The sequence below is a fragment of the Panthera uncia genome, assembly GCF_023721935.1.
Source record: "Panthera uncia isolate 11264 chromosome A3 unlocalized genomic scaffold, Puncia_PCG_1.0 HiC_scaffold_12, whole genome shotgun sequence".
NCBI classification, from domain to species: Eukaryota; Metazoa; Chordata; class Mammalia; order Carnivora; family Felidae; genus Panthera; species Panthera uncia.
Window position 1 is genome coordinate 22,283,547 of NW_026057579.1, and position 10,571 is coordinate 22,294,117.

Genomic DNA, 10,571 nt, shown 5'->3' on the forward strand with positions numbered 1-10,571 from the left:
AGTTCTCGGTGACTTCCAGTGAGTGAGCTCTCAGAGGGTGAAGGCATGGCAAAGGCCCATGACTGTATTCACCTGGACGCAGGGCTTGGCCTGTACACGTGTGTGTGTGTGTGTGTGTGTGTGTGTGTGTGTGTGCGTGCTTGTTATGTCCTATGGGTTAGGTCTTGAAGAGCCTGTCCTGTGGGGAGGAGCTCAGCATGACCACAGGCTCATTAGAGGACACAGTGGATCTGTTACCAAATTAACCTTCCTGATACCTTCCTTCAGAAGTGGCCAATGTGGAGTTCCAAGACTCCGCAGATTCTTCTAGCACCCCTTCACTTCCACCCCAGTGGTGGCCAGAATTTCTCTTCTATCACAGCTTCACAAAATTTCTCTCATCACCTGAAGTTTCCAAATTTCTCCATGATTCACTCATCCGATTTAGTCACTTGACCCAGAATTATAGAATACACATCATAAACCCAGTATTGTATAAGGGATTTGGCATAAAACCAATAAACAAAACCAACATTGTTCTAGTTTTCATTTTTTTTTTGTTTATTTTTTCATTTTGAGTGAGAGAGAGAGAGCAAGCGAGCACATGTGAGCAGGGGAGGGGCAGAGAGAAAGGGAGAAAGAAAAAAGAGAATCCCAAGCAGGCTCCTCTCTGTCAGCTCAGAGCCCAATATGGGGCTTGAACTCACAAACAGTGAGCCGAAATCAAGAGTTGGACACCTAATTGACTAACCCACCCAGTCACCCCTGTTCTAGTTTTCAAAGAGTTTATAATTCACAAGGAAAGTCAGATATTTCATAATTCATTATGTTAGCACTTATAGTAATCTGTAGGGCTATTGTAGCAAAATATCACAAACTGAGTGTCATAAACAATAGGAATTTATTGTCTTACTGTACTGGAGACTACAAGTCCTATGTCAAGGTGTCAGCAGGGCCTTGCTCCCTCTGACATCACTAGGGAAGGATTGGTTTCATGCCTGCCTCCGAGTTCCTGGTGGTTGCTGGCAAGCTGACGATCCTTGACTTCTGTGATATCACTGCTATCTCTGCCTTCATCTTTATGTGGCCTTCTTCCCGTGTGTGTGCCTTTGTGTCTGAATTTTCCCTTTTTACAAGGATACCAGTCATATCGGATCAAGGGCCCACCCTACTCCAGTATGATCTCATCTTAACTAAATTTGTCTGCAACAACCTTTTATCCAAATAAGATCACATTCTGAGGCACGGGAGATAAAGACTTCAAATTATGAATTTTGAGGGACACAATTTAACCCATAACTGCACATAATGAAAATTAAGGTAGGAGAAGTACAGGGATCTGTGAGAGATTTTTTTCTGTCTACTTTCCTGAATCATGCAAATTTCACAGGGTCCTCCTCCTCCGCAAACTCCTGCTTGGCTCCTCCATTCCACGGTGACCTCCCCTCTTCAGCTCACAACCTTCCTTGGACCTATGTCCTTTTTCCTCTACTAGATTGTAAATTCTATAAAAAGCAATTCTCTGTCTTCTCCTTCCCTTGTGACTGCCTCAGCAGTAATGAATCACCAAAGCCAGAGTGCTTAGTGGAGTTAGTGACCTGGTGGGTTTCCAGCATGGAGCAGAGTGGTGCCAAACACCAGCCTTCCCTGCCCTCACCTCCACCTTCTCGTTAGCCTGTGTCCTGCAGCCCTGGGTTTCTTTGGTTATCAAGCCCATAGGAAGTATCTCAAAAAAGCATACACTCCTCCAGCAGGGACACTGAGAGAGTACTGGCAAGAGGCACCAGCAAGTGTCTCAGTACCTGGATGATTCTCTGTGAGAAAAGCACAGAAGCAGAGTACATCATTCATTAATGAAAAAGGACAGCATCATCAGAGGTCCTAATGATATCCTTACGGATCACAAGGTGTACATACAGCACCCTTGCTTTCAGCAGGGAGATCAGATCCAGGTATATATTCACAGAGCTGTTAGTGTTTTGACACATAATACAGAATGGGGGGGGGGAAGCCCATACACATCTTCATTTGCATCCATAAAGAAGTCTAGGAAAATGTATGTGCTTAATCTATAATATTCACCTATTGTATAGAATATTGAGCCTGATTGCAAACTTATGCTTCTGTGACCTTTTTGAATAAATGATTGGATTTTGCGGACCTGAGGTTAGAGATCCTGGATACTCCTAAGACAGCAAAGCAGATGGTGCATTAATAACAGGGGTATTAGGAGGATCGGCTTCCCAATTCCAGTGTATTCATTAATACACTTTAGACAGTTTAATTGCTTCCTGAAACACTAATTGAAAGAGGTTCATTTGCAAATGCCTAGGTTCTAATAATATAAGTCTGGCACAGTGCCACAAAAGCCCCTTAAATACTATTATAAGATGAATTGTGGCATTTAAATAAAGGCAGCTACATTTTTTAAATAAAATTGGTACAGTGAAATATAACGTATAGATTTTTTTCAGAGTAGGAAAAAGAAAGCATGGTAGGTGCTGAATCTTCTCAATATTGGGGTTTATGAAATACTCACCAACATCATGCAACTTGAGCCTTGGGATTGTGAACATCTGGTATACTCTGTGACTTCAGCAGCACAAAGCAGAATGTTCTCGTTTACATAAACTCATTTCCTAGAGGGATAGCTATGGAATCTGTTATTTCAAGAGAATATGTGACCAAATGTTACACCTTTGAAAGAAGGATTTTCCCCTTAGAATCATTCTGCTTAGTGACCTTCCTTAAATTGTATTTCATGCCTTTATAGGCATATTGATTCTACACAGACTTCCCCAGTATTTACTAACTAAAACCCTGAGTGGTTAGGCTAAGAATACATAAGGAGTTTGTTTTCATGTGAAATAAATTAATACAGATGGATCAGCACCTAGGTGTTAGTCATTCTGTTTCTTTTGGTGGGATAATTCTTGAATTAATGGACATGAGTGTTGACTGGATTGCTTATCGGCTGATGGACCTATTAGTAGCATAAGGTATGACCCTGTTACTAGATAACAGTGATCAGAAGACGTTCTAAATCTTCCACCAATGGGTGGGTCCTTTGATGGTTTCCTTTCTCTATGTGATGCAGGAACAAGAAGCTTTACATAAATTGTCATTGAATTAACTTCCAATAGCTGAACACAGTTTGGTGCCCAGGATTGTTCTGGGAATAGTTGAAGTCTACCTACAAAGATGAGCGAGACCCATGGACAAATGCGAGGCATGGCTTGGGTTTGATGGGCCAGGGAGTTAGGAGTGCACCTGCTTCTTTTCAAGCAGACAAGTAGCATTAAATTGATGGAGAAAGGCCTCCTGGAGCCTTTGTGGTAAGGAGCTCTTTTGTGTCAGGAGCTACCGAACTTTTCAGGGAGAGAATAGTTTTCCTCAAGAAAATAGGAACAACTTGTTGCATTCAAATTTGGCCTCATTCCTATTGACTGCTATCCAGGTCTAAATCTTTGTTCACTTTTCTTTCTTTTTGTTAAGTTTATTTATTTTGAGAAAGAGAGAGAGAGAGGGAGAGAGAAGGAGAGAGAGAGAGACAGAGAGAGAGGGAGGGAGGGAGAGAACAAGCTGGGAAGGGGCAGAGAGAGAGAGAGAGAGAGAGAGGAAACAGTCTCTCAAACAGGCTCCATGATGCGGGGCTTGAACTCAAGAACCACAAGGTCATGACCTGAGCCCAAATCAAGAGTTGAACACTTAACTGACTCACTTTGCTTACTTTTCTACTTCGAGTCCTCCTTATGGCAAAGACTAGCTGACTTCTGATAGTATCTATGTATTAAATTTACATGGTTTGTGCAATGCATTGTGCTGATTTGTGCTTTTAAGTTTATTGTGACTTTAATTCCAGTTATAATTTACAAATTAAATTTTTAGAGAGAAATGAAATTTTGTATTTAAATTATTTTAAAAATAAATAATAAAATGATCTTATCTCTTCCTTATCTCTTCACCCCCTCAGCCCTAATATCCTTGACAGTGATTCTGACTTTAATCAGATACTGTATATAGTACCTATCACAGAAGCAGTTATTACAAAATAACTTATTTTATCCTCTCCATATCTCATCTTCTGTTTTCCTCTCTTTTCTTCTCTTGCTTTTATCCCAAGAAGTGATAACAAGTAGACACTCAGTAAATTTTGGTGGAATTGAATTGGATTGAAATGGAGATAAATATGCTTTAGAATGAATTGAAAAAAAAAATCACCTAGGGGCACCTGAGCAGCTCAGTCGTTGAGACTCCGACTCTTAACTCTGGCTCAGGTCATGATCCCAGGGTCGTGAGAGAGCCCCACATCAGGCCTGCTGAGCATGGAACCTGCTTAAGATTCTCTCTCTCTCCCCATCCCCCTCTCCTCCACCCCTCTCCAACCCCACTCTAAATTAAAAAAAAAAAAAAAGAGCAATACCTCATCCTAGGCTAAAGATGTACTACATCAAGTGATCCCCATGTTTGATTTGGTTGCTGGATATGTGAAACTGTTGGTTTGACATCCTGCAAAAGAACAAACTTTAAGAGAAGATTTAGCCCTTTAGTGTGTGCGTGTGTGTGTATTAATCATTCTTTTTTTTTAACGTTTATTTATTTTTGAGACAGAGAGAGATAGGGCATGAACGGGGGAGGGTCAGAGAGAGAGGGAGACACAGAATCTGAAACAGGCTCCAGGCTCTGAGCTGTCAGCACAGAGCCCGACGCGGGGCTCGAACCCATGAACTGTGAGATCGTGACCTGAGCTGAAGTCACATGCTCAGCCGACTGAGCCACCCAGGCGCCCCAAGTATTAATCATTCTTAGGGTACGAAGGAAAACAGGACGCTGCTGGTACATGAAAGCCAACACAACTTTTCTTTTGTATGTCTGAACATGTTCACTTCACCTGATTTCTTTCAACTTCACTATGGCTCCTCATACCCTTTCACTACATACCCACAGACCTCAGGTAAACTCAGAAATAAGGCATATCTTCAAATGAACCACCTCCTTCCTCATCCCTTTCTTTATTACCCATCTCAGTGAGGTAAGAAAACCCCTAGTTATTCTCAGCCCCTCCCCTCTCTCATCATACCCTCATCTCATTGGCCACCAATTTTTGCCTGTCCTGTCTCCTCAGCTTCTATTTGACTTTCCTGTCTTCTACCTCATGCTCTCCGAATCCGTTCTTCACACAGGTTCCCAGATGAAATTCCTAAACATGAAATCTGACCCTGTCACTCTCTCCTGCTTAAAATCTGCAGGCTAAAGTTTAAATGCTTTACAAAGATATTCTTCCTCCAAAGCTGCCCAGGCCTTTTTCAGTAGTGGAGTTCTGTTCCCTACTCCAGGTAGATTATTCCCTCCTTTAGGCCTATATAGACTTTTGAGTTGCTCTGTTATAATAGGATTCACAGGCTATAATTACTTATTTATTTCTCCATCTCTCTAATAGTTGGTCCTTGGAGGCAGAGCCCTGCTTTTGTTTTTAAGTTTCCTTATCCTCATCATTTGCCAAAAGATGGGCGTGTACTAGGTGCTCCATAAATGACTATCGACTATAATTGGGTGTAACAGGAAGACGATTTGATTTTTGGTGAGAAAAGAAACTTAACAGAATAAGAACCATATAGTGTCAAAGAGGAGTCAAAAGTATGTCACATTAGAAGGTATTATGCTGAATATCTGAGTATTCCATCCTTACGGAAATGTTTATACTATAGAAACCAGACTGTTGAGAGCTAAGATCTATATGACTTTGTGGCTCAGATCTTTATAGCTTCTCTGTGTACAGTATCTAGCTCTCTCTCGATTTCTGCATGTATGTACATTGATATATGTCTCTGTGTTTTCAAAGACTGAAAATGCATCTTAATATGTATAAACAGTGATACATTTTAATGAATATAAAAAGTTGCTCAGGTGGGTTACTTGATATCAAATGTACTTTTTTCAACTTGCTAAATCCTCTCCAACCAGAGTTAAAAAGTCTCAAATTACCTTCTTTAGGAAGATACCTTTATAACATAACACAGTTCCTTAAGTAATGTATTGTTTGCTAATGAGAAGTTCACCTGGTGCTGTTTTGGGTAAGGACCCTGAGGGAAAAGGGTTTGGAGAACTCAATCCTAGACCTTAGGGTAACAATATGATTAGCTGATATTGTGGTGTGGAGAGGAATGAACACGGGTAAAGTTTTAGACTGATTTTGAGCCAAGATTTGACTACTAGCATGTTGCTTTTATTTGATTTTGAAATAGTATGATAGTTTCCCTTGTAACTGGTAGTTAATGAAAGCAGATTCAAGTGATAAGGATGTTTAGGGGTAAGGGAAAGGTAAGGATGAGGTACTTTCGGGTTTAGATACTTTAGGGTATAGAAGTCCTGGGTTCTCCTGACAGAACTGAAAGTGTCATGTCTAAAGAGTTAACAGGTTGCCTCTCAATATTTAAATACCTACCATTCTTAACCCTCTCATTATTTCCTTCTCTTGGTACGCACTACTGTAAATGTTACTGACTCGGGTCCTTGGGCTCTCCAAGTAACAGAGATTGACCGGGGCCAAGTAGGAATTCCAGGCAAAACTTATTGGGGCTCATGCTCGAGCACAAGGGAGACAGTGCAAAGGAAAGAGTCCCTCAGGTGACTCCATGAACAAAGGCCAGGGAACGTTTTTAAAGAGGCTAATTGGGAAAGGAACAATGTCTAAGCCTGTTGAGGCAGAGGAAGACACAGAAAGCGGGGTGTGCAGGCACAGTGGACAGAACATGCTTCATCATGCACCATGTGTCTCATTAGCATGTTGAATCTCCACCCCTGGGCATTATAATGAGGCGGAAAGTTGATGAAAGGTCAGTGCTGGGGTACATCTTGGCACAGACTGGTTTGGTAATGTCTTCCCCAGTCTGCATAGTCCAGTCCCCCCTTGGTATGCATCCTCCTTTGGCATTCCTACAAGATAGGCTGGTCAAGAGGCATAGAATTTCAGCTGTGGAGGAATGCTGGGCTTCCTCCCATATAGGTGAGGATATAGGGGACCAGAGTCCAGTCCCTGCTCTGTCTCAAAAAACACCAAGTAGCCACAATTTCAACTGCACATAAAACATTGATTTAAGGATTTTTATCAATGTTCGAATCTGATCAAGAAAGACATTTGAAGTTGAATGAGGATTTAAAAGCTATATCCACCAGAAAGGAATCAGAAAATAAAGTGTCTGGTAATGGCAATAATTCCTAAAACAGTCTAATATAAAAATTTAACTTCAGTTGCCTTAGACATATATTCATTGATGTAGGTATGACTAGTTAGTGCTAATCATAAGGAAACTATTAACCGTTAATTAACTATCGATCCATTCATTCCCAAACAGAAACCAAGACCCCCTCCTCAATCTCTATCTCTCATATACATATATACATATAGTGTAGGTCACTAAAATCTACAGTAAATAACTTTTCATCTCAACTTGTTTGCGTTTTCCTTTGTATAAGTCTTGAAAGAATTAGTCTGACAAATCTAATATCACAATCAAAACTGAAAGAAGGCATGTTTAGACTAGAAATAAGATTAATTTTAAGGACTTGGACTGAATTGTCTGTGTGTACCTCTTTCATACTCATTAAAGCAAGTTCAAATACATTTCTGCAAGGGAATACTTCTTAGGCCTTGTCTCTACATGAATATAGTGAAAGCTCTCTTTTAAAAAATCTCACATTTCACACTGAACACTTAAACTGGTTTTGTGTAGGGGACATTGCCATATTTAGTCTGCCTAAGTAACTCAATCCCCTTCCTATTATGGGGGCATCGCACTTTGATGAGTCTTAGTGGAAGGCCCACGCTGGAATTAAAAGGAAGACAGAGGCTCCATTTCCCCTTCCCGTTGTTGAGAAGGTGCAATCTTACCCGCTAAGCTTTGCCAACTGGATGCTTCTGTCCCAAGATACAGAGATATAAAGACTATTTGGAACCTATTTCCATGATGGTGATGTCCAGTATCAGCAAGAGAGGTATCAATCAGTGGGGTCCTAACTGTACTTATCCTATGACTTGATTTTGGCCCTGATTACTGCTCCCTTTACTTTCTTAGTTTACCTAAGACATTTTTTAAGATTATTAAAATCTTAAATGATATATACAGTCTTACATGTTCAATGTAGTTTTTTACATTTCTTCTAAAGTTTCCTTAGTAAGATTTGTTGTATTTATGAGCTGTCACTGTTTGAACATAATGGGATGGCTTTCAAGTAATCTCAGATTTTACACTGGCCCTTTCCCTTCTCACAACTAATGCCCTAAATCTGTGAGTTTACTAGATTTAAACTTTATAAAAGAGTACAGTTTGTTCCGTTTTATATTTTGGTGTGTTGAATTATCACTTGACATTATTATCTAATCTGGGTTATGTTTAAAAGTCAAAGTCATTAAATATTTTAAGCTTCCTTTGAGGTTTGTCTTTTCTTATTAGGGCTGGGGCATGGAGAAAAGGTACATCTGAAAGAAATTGGTAATGAAGGTGCCAAATCTCATGTGTACAAAAGGTCAAGTTCTTATGTAAGACAGGAAAATTCTAGCTTCTCTAAAGATGAACTAAAGAGAAATTGATTCCAAGTGTGAGACTTTCAAGGAGATTTAGAGGTCAACTTTTCCTCCTTCTATCTAAATGTGTAGATAAAGTCTTGTAAAAAAAGTAAGAAAAATGTGAAGCTGGTAGCAACTGAGTAATTTATAGGTCCTGACAGTGGTGTCATTGATAAATCTGCATAGCCAAATCAGTTTTAAAACTTGTGAAGTTCTAACAGAAATCCGGGTTTCTTTTTTGGTGATCTGTCTTTAACTGTGTAAAGGTCAGAACTGGGCTGATCAAAATCAGTCAGGGTGTAAGAAAATGCTACTCCAGATTTGCCTGTGGGGGCACTGTCTTAGATGACAAGACATGCCAGCCCTCCAAAAGTGGTTCAGCTGTGAGGCAGACTGCCCACCCAACAGTCTGAACAGATATTGTTCATGTGTTTGTGTTTCTGCTCTGTGAGGAAATTTAAAGAGTTATTTTCTCTTTTCCTTCCTTCTTCTCTCTCTCCTTTCCTCCCTCCCTCCTTTCCTCCCGGCTACTGACATTTGGCTACACTTCATTTTTTTTATTGTAAAATGTAGTCCTAAAGAGAATTTGGATGACAGTGGGCAAATCCGGCTTTCTACATGGCTTCAAGTAATTGATGTGACAGCTTTAGACAGACATATTGATTAATAATTCTGTCCCTGGCAGTAAGTATCCCCACTAAGCCTGTTTCCATTTTATTATCGTGTAAATATGTAATCTGCATAAAATTAAAGCTGTTATGTACTTGAAACATTGTCTGCTCACAAGATGCTTATTCTAAAGAACAGCCATGGCTGAGGTTGCTACCCTGTGGCTCTCTCTCTCTCTTTTTTTTATTCAATCTTAATTTTTCCTCTCCCCACTTCAAAACTGTGTTCCCTTGTCATCATTCCTTCTAAACTGTTCTATTCTCCATCTTAGGCATCTCTTTATGGAGCCAGAATGATTTTGAGTGTGAACATTCGGTGCTCATGTCACCACCTCTGCTGAAAACTGAACTGTTAAATTATGAATTTGTGGTCTCGTTTCACGCCATAGTAGCCCAGGCTAAAGCACTCCCATAAGAAATGTCAGTTTTCATCTAAATGCACTCAACAGTAAATGTCTTCTCCCTGGAGCATGCCCTATTTGTTGAAAAGAGACACAGATTTTTCAGAGTTCACATGTTGTACTTCAGGATCACACAGCTGGCTTAAAAATTAGTGCATTTGGAATAATTAATGGCTGACTGGAGGCATTCTGCTGTTAAGTATGGTCCAAAATGTTCTTGACAACCAGAATGTTAGAACATTTTTCTAAAATTCTTAGATGTCTGTGTGTGGAAGACAGACCTAAATGTCCAAGCTCATGACACGTCTGTACTAATATATTGTGAAGATTGAGTTAAAACACGAAGTATCAACAATTGTATCACATACACAGTAAGTGCTTAATAAAACTGTCTGTTGATAGTGTTCCTTATCTTAGTCCAGTGACTCTTATCTTGTGTTAGGGTATTTAGAAACTGCCAATATTCAAATTTACATTATGGTCATCCTGGAGAATTCTGTAATTTCATAAACCGGGTGGTTTGTAGGGTTATGGCAAAGGATTGCTTAAGGAACAAATAACCTCATGAATTTAGGAAAGGAGGTGTCTCTTAAGCCTTCCATTCATATTGATTGGCTCTTAGAGGATGGACACAACTCCAGGCTTGAATAGAACCTGGAGAGAACCCTATTTAGGAAACAAGGATCCAGGTTTGCAAAGTAGCTCATGCTTCAGTTAGAAATGTCCAAGACTTGGGGCGCCTGGGTGGCTCAGCTGGTTAAGTGTCCGACTTCCACTCAGGTCATGATCTCACGGTTCGTAAGTTTGAGCCCCATGTCAGGCTCTGTGCTGGCAGCTCAGAGCCTGGAACCTGCTTGGGATTCTGTGTCTCCCTCTCTCTCTTTTCCTCCCCTGCTCACACTCTGTCTCTCCCTCTCTCAAAAATAAAGATAAAAAAAAATTTCTAAAAAAATGTCC